This window comes from Alosa alosa, chromosome 18 (genome assembly GCF_017589495.1).
Source record: "Alosa alosa isolate M-15738 ecotype Scorff River chromosome 18, AALO_Geno_1.1, whole genome shotgun sequence".
NCBI classification, from domain to species: domain Eukaryota; kingdom Metazoa; phylum Chordata; class Actinopteri; order Clupeiformes; family Clupeidae; genus Alosa; species Alosa alosa.
In genome coordinates this window covers 26,100,839-26,114,583 of record NC_063206.1, presented here as the reverse complement: position 1 = coordinate 26,114,583, position 13,745 = coordinate 26,100,839, and the positions used below count along the sequence as shown (strand labels likewise).

Below are 13,745 nucleotides of genomic sequence, written 5' to 3'. Positions count from 1 at the left end.
GAAATACTCATTCACATTTCACAAATTGAGCTTGTGCCTTTAGCGGTGTAACCAGAATGGTCCATCCATACATGCTTTCACTAGTGGCCTTGTGTGTCTTAGACTGAATCCACACAGGTCCCACTGTCACCCAGTAACCAACAGCAATCTTCCAGCATTTCAGCTGGCCATTAATCCTGCTCAAGTGCAGTTGCTAACACCTTGGAAAACAGTGCAGTCTGTGGGCCGCCAAAGGCACCTCACTCCATCCGTATACAGATGGTTGGTAGAGTGCACAGTTGGCACACAGCACATTGAAAACTACACCCTCAGACTGTGTGTAACAAGTGGTTGAACTGATTTGAAATACAGATCTACAGATTTTATGAGTGTGTCTTGTTGATGTTAATATTTATTTATTTATTAATGTTTTTTGTTATCAAAGACTGGAACAATCAGGAAAACAAACAGGAAATGTCTTTCAAATCATGCCTGAGACTTTTCTTTTAGAGGGATTACACTGTACAGCTACACAGCTTTGTTACATTCCACGCCTTAGTTCAAGTTCCACCACTGGTTTCTTGAGTCCCACTCTTGCCACAATTTGAACAGAGACTGCCTGCCACATTAGCTTGCCATGTCTGTGCTTAATAACAGAAATGTGAAATCTGCAATCTGGCTAGTTTACATATCATCCACAGACGTGTAGGTGCAACACAGCCGCCACATTCGTCTCAGTCAGGCACAAATAATCAGATCACACTTGTTTGCAAACTCTGAAAAGGTCATCCATGAAACACACTCAGAGGGAAACAAACAACAGTTGTGAGTCATTTGGTCTTGAGGCCATTGTGTGCATGTGTAGGTGTGTGTGTGTGTGTGTGTGTGTGTGTGTGTGTGTGTGTGTGTGTGTGTGTGTGTACGGTGTATGTGTGTTTGCGTGTGTGTGTGTGTGTGTGTGTGTGAGTGATGAGAAGATACAAATTTGGACTCAATCCCTGCTTCAGTGTGATTCTGGTCCTATCTCAAGTTACTGTATAGCAGCAGCATTACCAAAGACGTGTGTACACTAATCTCACATTTTGTCCTAGACACCTGCAGTCTTTTTCACACTAAAGGCTTTGTGTGAGAAATTGTTAGCAACTCCAGGCTCAAAGAAGACTTTACAGATATAATTGATTGAAGTTCGAGCACAGTATGATGTATTTTTATATGGTAGTGTTCTTAACGTCTGCATCAATGAGTTATTGATTATTTAGGCAATATTTTTTTTATTACTGCTTTTTTGTGTCTTATTCATGGAGTGAAAGGTTCAAAATGGAACTGTAAGGAAATCAAGACAGATAAAAGCTTCTACAATGACTCCTAGAAGTCTGAAAGGGATTAATTTCATTTAATGGTGATATGGGATGGGGAAGTTGTACTCCTGACAGTACAATTCAGCAGTTTGTGTATCTGCATGTTTGGGTATGGGCATGCTATATCAGTTCATTACTCGTAACAAAAGACGAATCATGAATATTTCCATTTTCAATTTGCAGTACTGTCAGCAGTACACTATTCACTTGTTGTAACACTTTTGTGTCTTTAAAGTAAACTGCCCCATCTTGTGTGAATGGATAATGAAATAGTTTGAATAAGATGAGTGTGTGTGTGTGTGTGTGTGTGTGTGTGTGTGTGTGTGTGTGTGTGTGTGTGTGTGTGTGTGTGTGTCTGCACAATTCCTACAAGTGACACATTTACATATATTGGATACAAAGCCATGTTAAATTTTGCTTTTCAAAAGACATTGTATTAGTAGTAGTATTAGTGTATTAGTCAGTGGTCTTATTTGAGTGATATTGTTCAGTATTAGTCAGTGGTCTTACTGTATGTGAGGGATATTGTTCAGTATTAGTCAGTGGTCTTATTTGAGTGATATTATTCAGTATTTGTCAGTGGTCTTATATGAGTGATATTATTCAGTCATATTATTCATCCATTTATAGGAGCATCAGAGTATAGAGTAGATGAGGGGAGGCGATGCAGGACCTCGGAAGTCTGCTTGGAATAATGCGAAGCAGTCAGATTGGGTATACAGATTAATTATACACATGACTGATGGTCTTGGGGGACTGCCTGCTCGAGTGGAACTGCGCCCCTGTATGACAACGCTTTGAACATTTGGGTAATTAACATTCTTTTAATTAAGCTGCACGAGACACACAGAGAATCACCAAGGCCAGGGGACAGAAAATGTAATACAAATGAATTCATATCATTAAAAGACGTTTGTCTGTGACTAATCTATTTTTTGTTTACTTGTTTGTTTGTTTGTTTGTTTCGTTGGAATGTCATTACAGCGCTACACAGAGTAGAGAACTTGAGGGGGGGAATATCAGAAAAGTGCAGAAGAAGTCTCCTCTTCATCTGATGATTGACTGTGAACCACTACACAGTCACTGTTGTTGTCTGAAACCAGAAGACAAGATGAAGCAGGATTGTTTATCTTAGAGGGAGGAGGTAATTATCACTACTGACATTCACTTCCTAATTAATTCAATTAATTCCATGCAGTCAACCTGTGCTGTTTTTATGTGGGGGATCGGAGACAGCTGGCCTGGTATCCATCCTGTCTGCTGTCTGCTTTAGAGGCTGCCAGTAAAACTAAAGACTGGAAGCATGCACCGCACAATACCACCACCATCAGCACCTCCATCACGACCCCTCCTTGTCATTGTGAGAAGGATGAAGAGAAGGTGAAGTTCTTTCAAGAGATGGAAATCATACAAGACCCACTCTGTGCCCCCCCCCCCCCACCACATTTTTGAGTTCTGCTGTTCCTGTGCCTTGACTAGCAAGCACAACCAACCCTCTTTATCTAAGGGAATCCAGATATTTACATATATTTGGATTTGCCTTCCAAAACTTCAAGTCTGTAAGAAAGCCTATAATGTGTGGCCAACGTCTGGTCATTATGACCAATTTGCTAAACTACGATGAGTTGATAACAGTCAGATCGTATCGCTCACAAGTGTGTGTTATTTTTCCCACTGTGTTAAACAGCGCCTGGATTACCCAGGATCAGATAAGATAGCGGCTCGTCTTGATGAGAAAACCTTAATAAATTCCTGTTCCACGAGAGCCCCTGAACCACACACAGAGGTCAGTAAACCCTGCTTGGGGGATATTGATTTTAAAAGCACTCCCAATCAATTCACATGACGAGTACACCACAGCAGAGGCTGACCTCCTGTGCATCCCCCATAAGTCTTTAAGTCACATTATCACAGAGACTCACTGTGTTACAGAGATGCTAAAGTCAGGTCATCCTTTGTCCAGGATAGACGTTCACATGGGCTCTTTGTTACTGTAGTCGTAAGGCAATTGTATTCGGAAATATCATTTTCATAATTTTTGCAAAAGCCCCCATGTTATGTAGCCTGGGTGCCATTCCGAACTTAGTCCCGCCCCACGGGAAGTTCGGTCTGGCATTGCTCCATTGTGGGGCAAGTATGCTCGCCCTAAATCAGGCGGACCAATCAAATCAGGCTTTACGATGATGGACAGGTGAGCAACAGCGCCTGGTCTATCACGTCATTTGAGCACGCTTAGATTAGGCTTATGTTTGAAACAAAAACGCTGTGGCTAGAAGGATACATGGCTTTTAAGACCCCATATGGAAAATTCATTATACTGTATCTAATGAGTTTGTATCACTGAAAACGATTATTTCTGAAAACTTTGGCCAAAGTTGAGATGTGGGAAAACTGGTGGTTTCACTTTCATCAAGGGAAAACAGCGCTGTTGCATTGCAACATGTTCCCTCGTTCGTTTGAAATCTCTGATTGACCACCTGTTCGAGGGATTTGCGACAGCCTTTCCCAGCTGTTTAACATGTTTGTAGCATATCACTGTTCAACAGAATTATTTTTTTAAAAACGGAGGGGATATAGGAGAAGAAGGATGGTTCGTGTGTTTTCTTCCTACACCTCACGGTAAGCTATTTTGTTGCTCTGATTGGTTAGGTCTATCCAATTGAGTGCAGAGGCATTCCCCCCCTGTATCGGTTGAAACACGCCCCATAATTACGTCCCAATGGAGCAGTATCAGACTCATATTCTGACTAGAATTTGAGTATGACAACGTCAGGCTACATGTTATGCACTATACACATACTATAGCTTATGTGACAACATATGTTTCTTTTGATGGAAACATGATTTATTTTACATGGAGATCATCTTGCCTCCAGCAGGGGGTTGTTTATGTCGAGTGTGCAGATTGGATGTGTTTTATGGTCTCTTCTGTAAGTCCAGTCATTTCTTCACTGATTTCTCACTTGTGTCGTCACATTTTTCTTTACGGCGCTCCCCCTACAGCTTTGGGGTGCATATTTCACAAACGTCTTTTTGGTCTTTTCGCTGGCTCTGCCATGATGAACTTCTTATATCTTATAGCTAGCTGGCATGGCTAACCGGTGCTTGAGGGGATCATGTGTATGTCCAGAGAATTTTAAGCATTTGTTTTTCTCGCTCGTTCTCGCTTCTTACAGGACTTCCTGATTCAGACACTGCCGGGACGCTAGTGCAGATCTTGCAAGGTGGGTTTTCCGCTGGGAAACAATAGAGGGAGCAGGGAACGCCGCCATTCTCGTCACAACATGTCATTTAACCATCACAATGATTTCTAATGATTTCTGTTGAAAATGTTGCATAGGGGGCCTTTAAAGTTAGCACAGTTTAGCTGTGAGACATTAATCATTTGTTTGAATTTTAAAGATAACTAATCATTATGGAACGTCATACACAAACACATGTGTATTGTGTGGCGAATATAGCAAACAACACAATGAAAGTCAATTAGACTGCAACAACTAAAGCCTGAAACCGTCTTGGATGTAGGTTATTTTAGGTGTGATTAGATTATTTCTGTTATATGATAGCTAGATGGCAAATTCAGCATTGCTTTCAGTATCTCCATTCCTCGCACACCTGCATGCCTCAAATGTGAATCGCACTACCAATTAAAATCATCATGAGATCAGACTAATTAGTACTTTCACTCTCCTAGTAGTACACAATGCAATGCATGTGTATTAAAAGCACAAGCACACAATGAAATGGGTGTCCTAGACTATTCTCTCTCTCTCTCTCTCTCTCTCTCTCTCTCTCTCTCTCTCTCTCTCTCTCTCTCTCTCTAGACCCGTTCACACTTGTGCTGGTAGCTTATTAGTGTTTGGAGCTGGTGAGCTACTGAACTCTTGGAGGGCTCTCTTTCTGTGGCCAGACAGCTCTGACATCTGAATGGCTCCGGGCCCGCTAATTAAAACCGGCTCATTCCTCTAATCAGTGCCACCCACAACTTTTGTCATCTCCCAGTCGTGCACAGTGTCGAGCCTTGTGTCACCGGCAAAACTTTGATGCCTGTATACTTAGCATCTCATTTGTCTTCGACTGTGAAGAATCCCCCCTGCTTATCGGCAGGCAGGGGGGTGCGGAGGGGGGGGCAGGGGGTGGGGAGCTTTGTGGCGAAATGCTAAATTGTCCTCTGGGTTTGAAGATGGAGTACTTGGCTGGCTTCAAGATGACATAAATGGGTCATGGACAAACATAACATGAGATAGGTTTGGGACCCTCACCTGCTTCAGGTTTCTGTTAGAGGTCTTTTAAACTTTGCTGTGACTTAAGTGGTGTTTTTGAAGTATATTTGTGGGGCTTTTGCCTTTAAGATAGAAATGGGGTTGGATTGGGTAATGACCGCGGGTGGGAATCGAATCCAGATCCCCCATAGGCAATTGGACCCGTATCTGCTCCCTAGAAATGCAGTGTTTTAATGGGCATGGCATGCACATGAGAGGAAATCATTCACAGCCTTAAAAAATCTTTTTTTTTATCCTACAAAAATGCGCGCCCTGGCCCTTACCAATAACCTAACATCAATTACACTGGATATACAAAGCTCAGCCTTTTTCTATAAACTCATATTTGAGCCATGTATTTAAAAAATAAATAGTATGGTTGGACACATTGTTTAATGTGACAGCCAGCACAGTAAATGCATTTATCAAGCTTTTGGTTTGATAAAGTGCCTCTTTCATAGAATAGAAAAAAAGTCAGTCAATGCATGCATTTCAAATGCCGAGGTTTTCCATGTTTTCAGGCTTCATGTCATGTTGTCATGTTTTTCAGTCTGTATTTTTTACAATACATTAACCTTGGGGTGCGTTGATTATATGCTCCTTATTTGCATAGATTCAGTGTTGATAGTTGTGACAGGTGTGATTCTATGAAGATGGATTGTAATTTTATTTTATAAAGCAGATGACAGTTAAAGATTCAACTTAAATGTGCAATATGTGCATCTGTTCAATCACAAACAAATATTTTGACTGATTCAGTCAACTTGTTGCCGATGGGAATGACTTCAAAATACAATGGTATATATATCAGTAGAGCAGTGGTGGAACAGAGTCTAAGACTAGGCAGACACAGCCCAAATTCTTAAATCAATTTCACAATTTCATACCACCTACAGAGCTTAAATCTGTTTTTACCACATGAGTTTCAGTTGAACATATTCACACCAGTAAATTGGTTTTACACCATCACAGATATGTAAATTCAGCCATTCTTGTGTATTCCATAGCATGGATTACTTCATAGCAAACAGACTGAATGACAAACCAGTGCACCTCAGCTTGGAAAATTGATGTGTTGTTTCAGCATGCTTGATATCTGCATATCAGGTTTTCAAGATACACTTTCCTTGACGAGGTTAAGGCTAAACAAGGACACACATACACACATAATGGGGCAGCCGTGGCTGGTTAGCGATTTGGACTTGGAACTGGAGGGTTGCCGGTTCGAACCCCAACCAGTAGGCACAGCTAAAGTGCCCTTGAGCAAGGCACCTAACCCCTCACCGCTCCCGGAGCACCGCTGTTGTTGCAGGCAGCTCACTGCGCCGGGATTAGTGTGTGCTTCACTTCACTGTGTGCTGAGTGTGTTTTACCAATTCACGGATTGGGATAAATGCACCAAATTTCCCTCACGGGATCAAAAGAGTATACTTACTTAATCCAAAAAAAAACCCTCTTCTACTAAACATGGATGGCACACTGAAAGACATGGGAAAAGTATGTACCGGTAATGGGAGACATACACATGCACAACAATAACAATTTTTCTGTAATAGAGTAGCTCATTTAGAAAGGTAGAGTCAAAAATTGCAAGAGAGAGCCAAAAATTGCAGCCTTCAGTACAACCTTAGAGGTAGTTAGATGAGGGTTTGATAGTAAAGGTAGATAGTAGATCATTCAGTACACCGCCAGCGTCAACGCACTCACGTGCCTGCAGTCATGTAAAATCAAAGTAATTGTCATTGGACCACACACTGTGCACAGTCTATTCTATAGTAGCCAAGGTATTTTGTCACAGCTTGTAATGCCAATTAAAAGACACAGGCGTTGTGCATTGGAAATGGCCTGCACCAGCATTAAAATGATTTAGCCCAACAGCATGCATCCACCAATGCCACTTGCTGCTCTTGTAATTGAATTCAAATGGATCTTCTCTCTGCAGGGTAACAAACACACTATTACAGTGAAAGGAGTAGCAGAAAAATCTTAATCTTTTCAAATCTTTTAATCCCTCTATACTAAAGTATAGTCAATTAAGTCAGAACTATCTGTAGCTGGGAGCCCAACGGTCAGCTGCAAGTGCTGGATTTGACTGAACAATTTATACTTCAGTTGATTACTTCAAAATTTCACGTGGGCATGTGATTTCATTTGGCACGTGGCAGTGCAGTCCTTAATCAAGCCTCTTTGCCACTTGTGGAAAAATGGTGCAGCTTTAGAATGGTCATTCACCTTTTTATGTCCTCACTTTCTTGACCAACTATTACCCGACGCGTCTGTGTATCCACCCCCTGGTCGATGGTCGTATAGAGCGCAGTCGAGTAAATCCTCTCCCCCCTCGGTCACTCACTTATCGCAGATTAGTCGTGCTGATGTAGAGACGCGGAACAATGCAGCGTCGTCACCAACAGTCACCTTTCAATCTACGGAGTCATCCTGGCCGAATGAGAAGGAAAATAGATGATTTCATTACGGTGTCGACTGAAGGATGATGGATGGGAGGAGGCTGACCTAGTAGGCGAAGTCTGAAAGGCTATAACTGCAGATGAGTGATATGCGCAGGTTTATAATTGGATTCTTTGTTACTTTTACGGGGGCAAAGAAACATCGTTGAAAACAATCGGCAGCGCAATATGGTAATACAAGCATGCAGGTTAAGCATGTCACTTACATCAGCCATTACACAGGAGCCATTCAGTTTGTTCCATGATGAACTCCAGGTGTGTCAAGGCCATCAGAAATTAATGAAATATCGACAAAGCTCAGATTAAAGGTCTGATGTGAATGCAGAACCAGAATGTTGCATCATCTAGTGGCACCAACTCTAACAGCAAGTCTTTCAAGCCCCTAGCCCCCAACCTACTGTCTCATTCAGTGGGTGATGAAGGGAAATAGTTACATTCAATCCTCATTCGCTATAGAGCAGACAAGGAGCCAGTGGGAGATGGGGAGTGGGCTCAGGAAATGACCTCAGGCCAGACTCGAATCTGAGTCCCCAAGGCCACTACTAGACACATACTATGTCTGGTGTAGGATGCTGACACAGTGTTCTGGCCTCTAACCCACAGTTATTTTCATGTTCCAGGTGCTGATAACCTCAAGTTGAACTGATGTGGGAAAGAAACAGAGAGAGAGAGATGGTGTGATGGGCTGCCTTCGTATACTAAGGAAGAGAGAGCCACTGGGAGACAGTCCCTTTCCTTGGCAAGAGTGTCGCCAAGTCACCAAATATCCAGTATAGACGAGTTGTACGTGTTTTCACCATGAGTTTTCACCTGTACGTTTTCATTACTATCATTAGTCTATTTAATTGCCATGCCTTGTACCTTGGCCTGTCACAGTAATCATGTTATAGACTTGATAGATCAAACAATATATAAAAAAAAACGACAAAGACTTTTTTGCAGACCTCCATATTGCCCGATAATATTTTATATCGCCCAACAGTTATCATAGAAAATAGTTTCCGTGACAGGCCTACTTTTATACACACTGAATCAACAAGTCATAATCATAATATGAGTTGTGTTTAGTAGATATATTCCATATCATGCTATTAACAATTGAAGCTGGGAAGGGAAAATTGCTGGCCTTTTCTCTGTAAGAGCCTCTCACCGTTTTTTTCACCATTGAATGGCAGCTCCGACATGTTGTTATAATTGGATTCAGCTGTGGCTTGATACAAAGCGGGAAAGTGTGTGCTGGCAGATAGAGATCAGTGTCTGTCAAAAGCAGATGTGCCTGACAGTACGCATATAGCTGCACCTTGATAAAACAATCACATGCATCTAAAATTAAATTCCCTCTTTATTAATCATGCATAGAGGAACCTACCCCCCTACATACACACACACACACACACACACACACACACACACACACACACTCAGTCATGTTATGATATGGAGATGACAGATTGGTAATAAACACTGTTCTGCATGTACAGTATACATCAAGTGCAGACATGAGCAGACAGATATCCCCCGTGACATTTTATGACATGCCAATAGCATACTCTCAGTTCGGCCCACCTGGTCCCTGAGCAGATTTAACCACCATCACCCCCACAGCTTACACCCAAACAGTGTATCTCTCCAGCATGTGTTTAATCAGGCGTGTGTATGTCAATGTCAGTGTAATCAGTGTCTTCTGTCACTCATGTGGCCATGGTGGCACTTGCCAAAACCTCTCACAGATCCATTTTGTTGGGAACACTGTGTGCCCAGGCTTGGGCAAGGGCCAGAGTCTTAACAGAGCAAGGGCCAGAGTCTTAACAGAGCTAAGCACATGTTTGTTGTCTACTTCTATAGCTGTCCAGTATTGATCCCCAACCCCCCCCCACCCCCCACCTGCATTCAGGGATTACGAGCAACTCAAATGACCATAGTAGGGGACGTAAGTCTTGCCATGGTCAAATTCAGTCCAGAGGAGGCTGACAAACGAGAATTCGGTATCACACTGTATCTGTACGGTTCCTATCATGCAACAGTCAGGTCCGGACAAAAAATTTTTTTTTTTATTTCTGATTGGACCAGAGGCATTCCATGAGAGATGATCTCAGGACATCTAAACTTAGGAAGGAACAGTTAGACTCAAGTGGCTGGACACTCTTTAGATAGCCACTCAGTCCAGTTTGCCTTCCTATGGCGTACTGATGCTGTATAGTCTGTATATCTTCATGAAATAACACTGCACACAGTTCAGCAGATATTTTGGAATGGCCACAAATTACAACAAAAAGGGATTATTCATGTCCATCATTCACATATATGAGAATTGTGGCTTTTTAATTCCACAGAAATGAAAAAGGCTTGCTGTCAGTCCGTGTTTAATGCCTAACTTATCCCATTAGACCGATGGAAAGAGGAGCATGGTATGATGGAGAGCTTAATTAATGAAAGCTGACTCGACATCATAACATTTGACAATTACACCATCTGCCTGCGAGCTTTTGTTGCCAATAGCCTCTTCCCTATAACAAAGGCAACACAATGCTCTTGGCAAAGTCAAGGAAGGGATTTGTTCCGAACACAAGTGTAATGACTGGGCTCTGTACACACATCTGACAGGATGATTTCCACAGCTTCTGTGCCAGGTTTTGAAAGCTCTTAGATTTAATCTGGTCCTCGAGCACTTTGAAGAAGCACGTCGTGGAGAGCAGTGTTGAGTCGAGGAACGAGGAAGACTATTAACTTGAAGCGAGAAAATTAATTCCATTTTATCCAAAGCATAGCCCCCAACTCTTGACGATCTCCGCTCGCCTGACGCTTACTCTTTGATTAGCTCACAATGAACTCAGTCCTGGATGGCTAGAGCCTAGAGGAGGATGACTGTGGACTCAACAGTGGGAGAAACGTCTTGGTTCTTGGGCCAGTCATAGCACGGAACCAACTCCCATTGTTAAACAACGGGATCCAACAATGCTTAGAGCATGTAAATAGCTGCATCTGCCATCTTATTTGTATTCATGCCCTTAATATTTAACTGCATTACAAGCTGAAAACACTCCATAAACAAAAATCAGACATTTTCCACACACAATAGAGGATTATAAAGCAATACAAACCTAATATACATTGTCATTTTCAGCAGAAGTGTTTGTTTGCTGTGCCCATAGAGAGATCTGCGGGCAAGGTTGGGAACAATCTGAGACTCTGTTTATTGTGATTTTAATAATTAATGACAGGCATTTTAAAAAAAATGGTTATTTTGTTAGATGCTATCCATTATTGATAGCCACAAAATGAAAATGTCTGCATGATCCAGTCAACATTCAAAATGTGATGAAAACATGAATCAGATTACTGTAGGTGTGCAGATGCAATTAATATTCTTCTTCTTCACAGATGGCCCCAGGAAGCAACCATCCCTGTCTGTTATTGGCCGACCAATCTCACATACAGTACACCTCAGAGGGTAAGAATTCTTAACAGAATTCATTTATGCAGTATTAAGCAGTCTAGCATTGTCTCTCATTGTCGTTGTCATTTGTTTTCACTTGGTTCTTATTCTTCCTTTGGACATAAATGCTCCGTTGAATTGGCCTGCACTTAATCAATATAGGCCTGTGGCAATACATGCTGTCACATAATGACAAATGTACTCAATTACCATTAACTGGGCTGTAATTTCATGCCAAGTGGAATTATTTTCCTCTTTACTTTTCTCTTTTATGAAGGCTTGTGTGGTGTGGGTGGCTGGGTGTCTTATTTTTGTCAGCTGTTGAAAATGTCAGGTGTGTTCAGGCAAGTGTATTATTTAAAAAGCATGCCATCTTTGGCAAGTCCGTTTTTAAAGGTACTTTTGCCAATCGGGAAAATCAATTGAATATTATGTCCTGAGAGCTGGAACTCAATATTGCCCTCATTTGGTCACTCTTCTCTCACATAAGGGCTATGCCAATTCACTCTGCCAAAAAAAAAGCAATGCAGAAAATTAACATAGAAATTTAAAGACATCAATCAAATGTGAACCGTTTCACTCAGCTCATCCAAGGACCTGGTCATTACCGGCAGGGTCCCGCTGATCACCCAAGAGAAGGTTTAAGCACAACCAGCAGGCTGGCACACTTCACAGCTGATGTCAAAGTCACACTGATCAAACGTTCGCCTGGGATGGGGAACGGGCTCAACCAGAACAAGGGCGAAGACACTCACTCAATACACACCGAACCTCAGAGGGGAAGGGAGTCAGAAGAGGCTGTTCTTCAGTCAGCATGCCTCGAGTAGTTGGCAGAGTATTAAATATGTCATTGAAGAAGCAGAGGCATAGCCCTCCTACTGAATGTGCTGATACAACTTAGGCCTATGTGATTTTTGAAAGATAATGAGATCATGCCCGTTTGTGGTAACGTACGCAGACTGATAACAAGGGAATGAGATTGTTGTCAAATATCTGAAAAGGCACAATGCTGAAACTGAATACAGGGCAATCTGTTTACCAAGCCACATCAAATGAGCCAGATAACCATATCAACACCAAGTTCTGGGGGAAAAACAATTTCACTTTTACTGAGTGAATTGAATTAGCACCGACAGCACTTTGTCTCAACTTTGCATTTAATTTGTCCACTCATTCTGTGTCCATAGTTCTGCATTTTTTGTTGACAAAAGATGACCCATCGTTCCACAGAGAGTTTTCATGTTGCCGCCACAGTAATGGAAAACGTCACCCATTCAACACTTTCTTTTTTGAGACAGTATTTATTGACTGAAAAGTTGTTATGGATCGTTTTTCATCTCTGTATTGCAGACTGTCAGATGTGAATGCAGCCGCTCAAGGATTTTTCAATACTCACAGAAATGCAACGTATCCATCTGTAACAGTCTGTAAGTGGCACCAGTGGAAACGTCTGCCAATGAGACTTGTACCCAAAAGGTCAAATGGACTCAATTCATGAAAAGACAGGCATGAGGATAAAGCTGGGCCTCCAGGATTGAAGAACAGTTTGCAGTTTGGTCAAGGCGGAATGCTGAATGATGATGCTGTCTTTCTATTGAAGTATGTTGCTGAATATTCTGTGATTCAATAAAAAGGGTTTTTATTTAGCTTGGTTTGGTTGTGTGACTGACTGTTTTTATGATTCTTATACAGGGCTTCTATTCAGCCATTTTGCAAAAAAAATCTCCTCTAGTTTGCTGTGAATAAAAGCATGTTTCACATAGATAACAACAATACAAATATCACATCATTGATCCACATAAGGTGTAAAGGTTTCAGTCACTGAAATTCCATCACAGTATAAGGCGGGGATCACATTAGCCAGCGGCAAGCGGCAGGTTTCCTATTGTTCTCTAGGGTTCGGCAGCGGAACGGTGGCAACGCTGGCGTAACGTTAGTGTTGAAAAAGCTGAGCGTTAAACTTGGTTCAACTTTCAAAGCGCAACGCGAGCGTATTCAATTGACAAACCGCTTGTGTTGCTTAGGAACGAGATAAAACTTATTATGGTCTGAGCGTTGCGTTACGTTTGCCGCTGGCGCTGGCTGATGTGATCCTTGCCTAACCCCATTTAGGACGTCAATAGAAGTGTCCACACTACACAGTGATATGCACCTCTGTTTAACCATTGGTCAGCATTTCTCACTCAATAGTGGACAGTGAAGTCTGTTCAGTTTAAAGCTCAGAAGTCATTGGAAGGGATTCTTT

The 13,745-nt window shown here is 41.9% G+C and overlaps 1 protein-coding gene across 20 annotated transcripts in view; it reads left to right on the top strand.

The window, feature by feature from the left end:
* The window catches only part of khdrbs2 (KH domain containing, RNA binding, signal transduction associated 2), an 88,548-nt gene extending 75,397 nt beyond the window's left edge, over nucleotides 1-13,151 (top strand). For 7 of the 20 annotated variants that reach the window (XM_048269876.1, XM_048269882.1, XM_048269880.1 and 4 more), the window contains 7 exons: nucleotides 1,968-2,146; nucleotides 2,322-2,717; nucleotides 3,025-3,123; nucleotides 4,514-4,561; nucleotides 8,685-8,847; nucleotides 11,446-11,515; nucleotides 12,851-13,151. The gene's annotated coding sequence lies outside the window, so the exon portion shown is untranslated. Of the gene's footprint in view, nucleotides 1-1,967; nucleotides 2,147-2,321; nucleotides 2,718-3,024; nucleotides 3,124-4,513; nucleotides 4,562-8,684; nucleotides 8,877-11,445; nucleotides 11,516-12,850 lie in introns of all 20 variants that reach the window. The other 13 variants (XM_048269883.1, XM_048269879.1, XM_048269864.1 and 10 more) reach the window with 10 other exon arrangements.
* Nucleotides 13,152-13,745: the final 594 nt, after the last annotated feature.